Source organism: Octopus bimaculoides, chromosome 6 (assembly GCF_001194135.2).
Source record: "Octopus bimaculoides isolate UCB-OBI-ISO-001 chromosome 6, ASM119413v2, whole genome shotgun sequence".
NCBI lineage: Eukaryota > Metazoa > Mollusca > Cephalopoda > Octopoda > Octopodidae > Octopus > Octopus bimaculoides.
Window position 1 is genome coordinate 106,833,019 of NC_068986.1, and position 7,646 is coordinate 106,840,664.

The 7,646-nt window shown below is 37.9% G+C and overlaps 1 protein-coding gene across 2 annotated transcripts in view; it reads left to right on the top strand.

The window, feature by feature from the left end:
• Positions 1 to 7,646, top strand: part of LOC106872057 (uncharacterized) — a 50,642-nt gene that overhangs the window by 16,536 nt on the left and 26,460 nt on the right. The gene's annotated exons all lie outside the window — the stretch shown is intronic.

Below are 7,646 nucleotides of genomic sequence, written 5' to 3' on the forward strand. Positions count from 1 at the left end.
ATATCCGGTACTTTCACCTTTTACTCGTAAATACCAAATTGATTCCGAACTCTATTGTCAATAATGAGCAAAGTTTTTTTTATGAAATATTCTGCTGAAGCTTACTTTGTTGCAAGTTCCATTTAAATTTCAATCTCCGCTGGGGGGAGATTTATTCTGCTTTCTGGGTAATTGTAGTTTATCAAAATTAGTGGTATTTTATCTGTCTTTACGTTCTGAGTTCAAACTCTGCCGAGGTTGACTTTGCCTTTCATCCTTTCGGGACCGATAAATTAAGCACCAGTTGCTTACTGTAGTCGATCTAATTGACTATCCCCCTCCTCCAAAATTTCGGACCTTCTACCTAGATTAGAAAAGAATGAACACATGCATCTTGAAGACGACGAATGTGATGTAGAGAATACGATCTTTGCAGAACTCCCGAGATCTTACAATAATGAAATGAATGGCAAAGATATTGTCGGGCTTTTTCTTATAAAGGTTTAATGAATAAATAAACGGAGAGATTTGTTATTGTGTATCTGCTAACATCTACTAACAAAGGTAAGCTGGTCACGTTGCTACAGACAACGACATACTCACATGCGCGCACTCTCTCTCTCTCACTCTCTCTCGCTCACACACACACACACACTCGCACACACACTCACACACACTCAACACGTATACCACTTACAATATACGCGCACATACCAACACGAATGCTTATATACAGAAGAAAACAAGAGAGGCTCATGTGATTGAATGTGTCGGACCCAATACAAAAGACAGTACAACTACTGCCACAAGATCTTGTCGCCTCTCTTTGCCACTTATATTCAAAGGATAATGTTTTATGCTTTCTGACAAGTTACGTTGTCTGTCACCCGTCTTCTTATCCTTTATGGTTTACATGCCACATTTCCATTCACTAAAAAATAATTCCCTTCAATATCAGCTGCGATACGAACTTACTGTCCCCAACTTTAGCGTTATACTTTCAGAAATATCAAACAAACACAGTTGGAATTGAATGTGAATATGCATATATGAATATGTGTGTGTGTGCGTGAGTGTGTTTGTGTGTGTGTGTGTGAGTGTGTGTGTTTGCTTGTGTGTGTGTGTGCATGCATAGACTAGTGTGACAGCAACGTATGGGAATTTTGCAAGGGAAAGCAATCCTAGAATATGAAGCAAGAGTTATTCCCCATGTTAATATTTCATCTCTTCTTACTTTCGCTAAGAATGCTGGACTCCCGTGTTGATTTGGTCGATATAGTGGTTTTAGTTGTACTACAGAGATAATACTGCACGCGAATGCGCGCGCACACACACACATATACACACACACACAGACACACACACACACACACACACACACACACACACACACACACACACACACACACACACACAAACACACATGCGCACATGCACACAGGCCCAGGCTAACACACAGTTTCCTTTTACTAAATTTACCGGTTTGCTTTTACAAGTTGCTTTTTAGCCAAAGCATTGCACGGGCGGACGAGGACTATAGTAGAAACATCTATCTAAGATTCCGCACAATGAGACTGAACCCGAAACGGCGTTGTTGCAAAGGGAGTTTCTGAACCACACACCCATTCTTAGAGCAACAATGTGTTAAAGCATCTGGTTTCTGAATGTAGTTTCAAAATTCACTAGATGCCATCTGCACATTTTCGTGCCAGAAATCATTACGAATTCCCGATGGAATATATTTTCCGGTGGAAGCATAAAACCTTTAATAAATTTCTCAGACGCCTACTTTCCTCTTAAACGGTTTGTAATATTGTCCTCTTCCATTCGCAACATGTGTCTCTCTACAACAATCACTCATAGCTGCATTGAACGACTGTCTGGATGAATGCTTTTCTTTATCTCATATTCAATTACCGGACTCTATATCAAAGAAAAATTTGAAAATGTCTAATAAAGAATAATTAAATTCAATATGTTGGTCAGATCTCTCTCCATGACACATATATACTTGAAAAGCGATCAAAGAGGTAGTCATAGCAGCTAAATCGGCTCAAGATGGCACTGGTTGACAAGAGACCGTAGGTGGAACCCTGCAACGGTCCAGTATTAACTCAGTCCTCGCAGCCTCCACTCAACTAAAGGCGACAAGCTAAGGGGCAACACACTGGTGACCTGGAGATATCTGCAGAAGGATTCAGAAGTTCTTGCAAAACTTCTAATATTCTCTTGAAGCTTCGACGTGAGACAAATCGTCTCCGATATTTATTTCACTGAGGCTTTACTAAAAATGACATCGTACTAAGAGAGGGACACCAGAATTAACACTTTTCTCTGAGATAAAATTAATTTATCCAATATAACTAGCACTTATCTTCTCTTTAGTATTGACTCTATATTCCAACCTTGTTACTAATCATAGTACCCGAGCCTATGTAGACATTGCTTCACCCTTCATATTTCCGACATTAGATATCGCACTCTGGCTGCTAGTCCGTAAAACCCTAGAGCTCCTCTGGTTTTTCTGAACACATATTCATCTGCAACAATCAATGTATCTAAGCATTCTGGAGTTCACTAATGGCTTCTGTTTGTATACCAAGGTACCTGGAATATCACTCAAGTTTATCCTAGTAGCAAACTCAATGACGACCTCTTTACAACAAATTTCGATACAGCAATCCCTCTATTTGACTCAGATCACTGATACCTGCGTAAAACCACCAACTGGATAGAAGCATTTCTTCTCTGCTTAGTCAATTACGAAGCTCTATATAAAATAGCAAACACATAAAAATGCCTAATAAAGAACATACAATTCAATGCATGGCCCACATATCTTTTTATAACACCAATATTCTTAGAATTAAATTCCAGTCTTTACAATACGTTATCTCCCAACAAACAGAGGCACATATACCTTCTTCAGGATAGATTCCATATTCCAGTTTCTTTCCTAATTGTGGTATTCTGAACTATGCAATCCGATTTACTCTTTTTTTTTTTCTTTTATCGTTTAGCGCTTGATCTCATTCTGTCATGTGTATTTGGCAGGAATTTTTTTTTTACTGTCAGTCGCATTTTACATTTTCTAGATGTCTTTAGGTCATCATTGATTTTGCTACTATGATAAACTTCAGTGATATTCCAAGTACTGAGGCATACAAACAGAAGCCATTATTGGACTCCAGAATGCTTAGAAACATTTGAATGTTGCAAATGAGTATGTGTTCAGATGTAATCAGGAGAACTACGTTGCAATTAATAGTGAAATAACATTCATCAAATTTAAATGTAAACATGAAAATACAATAAATTTTCCGTAACTTTAATGGGAACAGATGCACAACACGTGTAAATCTAATATGTTATGTAACAGCTGGAAAAATAAACATGGAAATAGCTATATAGGATCAATAAATTATATCTCTAAAAATTTGTAACAGCAAAGTGTTGAGTATTTTCACAAACAATATTGCATTTCTGGTCAGTATTGCAATGAAGGCTCAATTTCATAACCTTAATAGATAGTATGTATTTTCTGCTTTGATATTCGAAAAGCTGAGAGTTTATATTATATTATCTGCTTTTCTTACAGCGGTTTGCAATGTAGTGTAGCTTTTATTATAACTGTTGATTTTAATTATAACTCGCGATGTTTCTAATTAATTAAGGTTACCCTGATAGCTTTCTGACATACATCGATACCATAATGATTATTGTGTAAATCCTGTCATTTAGATTGGTATTTCAGTTGACTTTCACGAAATCATTTCTTGGAATGCTCTGTTGTGTGTAGTTATTATTTCTCGTAGATGCCTATTTAGTAGTCCCTTGGCTTGTATCAACTTGATCCAAATTTTGTAATGATGACATATTTTCTCTATTTTTGAAAGATTAGAGTTCAGAGCTGATGTCTGCTCGCATCAAGCTGCAGGAATTGGTGTAGAGGATGGTGGAAGCAGAATGTAAGTTACAGTGGAAATGGAAGCAGAAATATTTGGAGATGAGGTTGAGGTGAAAACAGCATTGAAGAAGAAATATCGCAAGAGAAACGCTTTTCCTTTTTCTTTTTGAACACGTGTAGGGAAATTTTCAGTGAAGGCTGGAAGCAACAGATAGGACACGAGGTGAGGTAACGTTGAAGACAGTAGTATAGATGAAAGAGGAAAAATTTATGATGTAGACTGATACAATGTGTCATTCTATCTATCAAACAAAACCTGCTAAACAGTTAAGAAAGACATGACTGCATTACATACATACTAAAAAGTGAGAGCAACTACATCTTCAGAATTTGAAAACAAATACTGTACAAGTACTCTGACAATACACTTCATACGACTCGAAGGAGTTTGAGTGGCCTACCTCAACACAAACATGGAGGAGAAGCAGGCACCATACCTGTTCTCTCCTTGACCTGTGATAGGTGCATTAAATCCTAGCTAGAATGATATGCTGTTGCTAACAAGGTACAAACAATAGCTACAGGATACCTATTAACCAAGAGAAACAAAGATACCTCCAAACCGCCATGTTCAGATAGAAAATGTCAGCTCTGATATATCAGTGTAGCTGACCCACAACGTCTACAAGATAATACCTTCTCCAGAATGATACAGCCACTAAGACTATTTACAACGTTTGGTACGCCAGAAGCAGCATGTATTCACACCTTTATATGCAAGGAATACTGGTATAAACAAGTGGAGGCGCAATGGACCAGTGGTTAGGGCAGCGGACTCGCGGTCATAGGATCGCGGTTTCGATTGTGAGTGTTTATTGAGCGAAAACACCTAAAGCTCCACGAGTCTCCGGCAAGGGATAGTGGCGAACCCTGCTGTACACTTCCACCACAACTTTCTCTCAATCTTTCTTCATGTTTCTGTTGTACCTGTAATTCAAAGGCTCAGCCTTGTCACACTGTGTCATGCTGAATATCCCCGAGAACTACGTTAAGGCTACACGTGTCTGTGGAGTGCTCAGCCACTTGCACGTTAATTTCACGAGTAGGCTGTTCCGTTGATCGGATCAACTGGAGCCCTCGACGTCGTAAACAACGGAGTGCCAACAACTGGTATAAGCACTCCAATAAAAACAAGGAATATTCTTAAAAGACTCCAATGAATACAGCGAGTCAGAACTTCTAACGGCAAATTCACTGCAGTTTCCGCGAAGATGTTCTCGCTTATGGTAAAAGGGTATAAAATACTTCTGCCCAGTGCTTCCCCTAGCGGACACTTAGACGTCTTTCTAGCTTCTTAGCTTTCCTCAGTAAGGGATACTGACAAGAGATAACTCCGACCAGATTATAAAGCCGTACAAATAACATAGGCGACTAAATAGAAATTCTTGCTTATGATAAAAGAGTGTAAAACTCCTTATCTGCTCAGAAATCAATACAAAGATAATAACCTTATTTTTTCTTAATGATAATGTCATTTCTGCAGTTATTGTGACCAGTGACTCAGAATAACATCACAGTCTGAAGAAATTCTGCTCGGTTTTCCTTATCTAAGCTCTGGAGTCTCGGTTCCAGGCTAAATCTTGTGCATGGTACACATAGGTCTGTCTGCCCAACCTGACAGAATCAGATTTATTTTACTTTCTTTGAAGTTCATGCACACACAAGAGATACTATTCTTCTTCTTCTTCTTCTTCTTCTTCTTCTTCTTCTTCTTCTTCTTCTTCTTCTTCTCCACTTCCTTCCATTTCCTCCTCCTCCTTTTCCTCTTTCTCTTCTCATAATAATAATAATAATAATAATAATAATACTATTTTTATCTACTTATCCCTATTGTAGCCTTTAGACTGAATAAGAATATAAGAGATTTATTGACCTCTATATCTGACTCCAAGAAAACGAACGTTGGAGTATCTGCACGCTGTACCTTAAGGAACAGCCGCAAGAGAGGTAAGCCCTGTTCATTGTGCAACAACATAAGTGAAGGGAATTCCATCAGAAATCATGACAGAAATGTTATGATTTATACAGAAGGCGGAACATGTAAAGATTCCCATTTGGAGTACGCTGCAGAATGCACGAAACACAACTTAATTTATGTTGGTTGTTCGACAGAACAATTAAACAAAAGGTTTAATGGGCACAGATTCGATGCCAGGCACAATAACAGTAGTTCGACAGAACTTGCTGAACATTTCGTTTCAAGCGGCTGTAATTTTGAAGAAGACTTGAAAGTGCATATTCTCAGAAAATATTCTGAATCTGCTTCACTTTCACTTGGCAGAATGTATGAGGAGAAATATGTTTGCAGGTTATTAACATCACACTCTGAAGGAATGAATAAGATGACAGGAGAATATCATCAAATTGATACAAAACTGTTTGGTTAAATATTTATACAGAAGGTGGAACATGTAAAGATGTTCATACTTTACATTATTATGAACGTTGATTGGTTGAGTATGACTGATAATAGAGTCAATGATTTAGTTTCTAACAGAAAAACCTACTTCAATTATTTAAAGATTTGTTTAAATATTTTATTGGAACAAGTATTCTTTTTTAATTAATTCAATGACTAACAAATTGTTTTCTTTTCTTTAGGTCTACATTTTGCTCTGTTTTATTTTACCTAAAATATCTTTGTCAAAAAGGAGAAAAGTTGATAGCGAGTGTAGATTATTTCAAGAATTGTCTAAGATGTTTAGTTCGTCTTCTGTCCATGCGATAACCCCTGCACCATATCTAAGGAATGAAACCGCCTAAGTGTTCATAGCTTCAATCTTATTCCGTCTGTTTAATTTAGACTTAAGGATCAGTCTCAGTCTGCGCAAGTACTCCACCTTAAATTTTTCTGTCATTTCTTTTCCCATCAATTTATCCATTTCCAAAATTCTCAAGTCCTTATAGCCCGTCTCTTCTATCTGCTTCATAACCTCCCCCGACGGTATCGCTAGCCCGTCCATGCATTTAATTTTGCCTCTCTTTAAGATCGACACACCACACTTTCTCAGTCCGAACTCCATTCTGATATCAGCACTGAAAGTATACATCGTATGAACGAAGGAACTGACTTGGCATTCATCTTTACCACAAAGTTTGTGGTCATCCATGAATAACAGTTGGTTGACATTTTTGTTGGCAGCTCTTGAATACATTCCCAGACTTTGCTTTCTTCAGAATCAGTGTTAGTGGCACCATGAACAGTACAAAGATCAGTGGGGACGGCAATTCCCTTGCAAGATGCCGCTCCTGATTTCTATTGTCCTTAAACATCTTCCGTATGCTGTCAGTTCCGTCCTCCACTTCGCCATACTTTTTCCAAGCAGTCGCTCAATATTCGACGCAATACCAAAAAAGTTCATACAACTCATAATTCAAGAATGTGGGATCATACCGAATGGCTAACGACAGCCGACTAATGACATGGCTAAGTTAGTTTTCTTCTTCTTGTAGTCACCAAGTACAGTTTTGTCTACCAAACTTTGATAACGGAAGATCGGATAACTTTCAGTCACCGAGCTACATTTGTATCATTGTGCAACACTGACTGCATACCTTTTGATTTGATGAATCATGCTCATGCCGCCTGTTATTAGTTATGTGAAATGTAAAGTAGGAAAAGAATTGGAATAAAATTAAAGCTTTTGAAAGATGTGTCGTTAAAAAACTGACGCAGCTTGTATACACACACACACACACA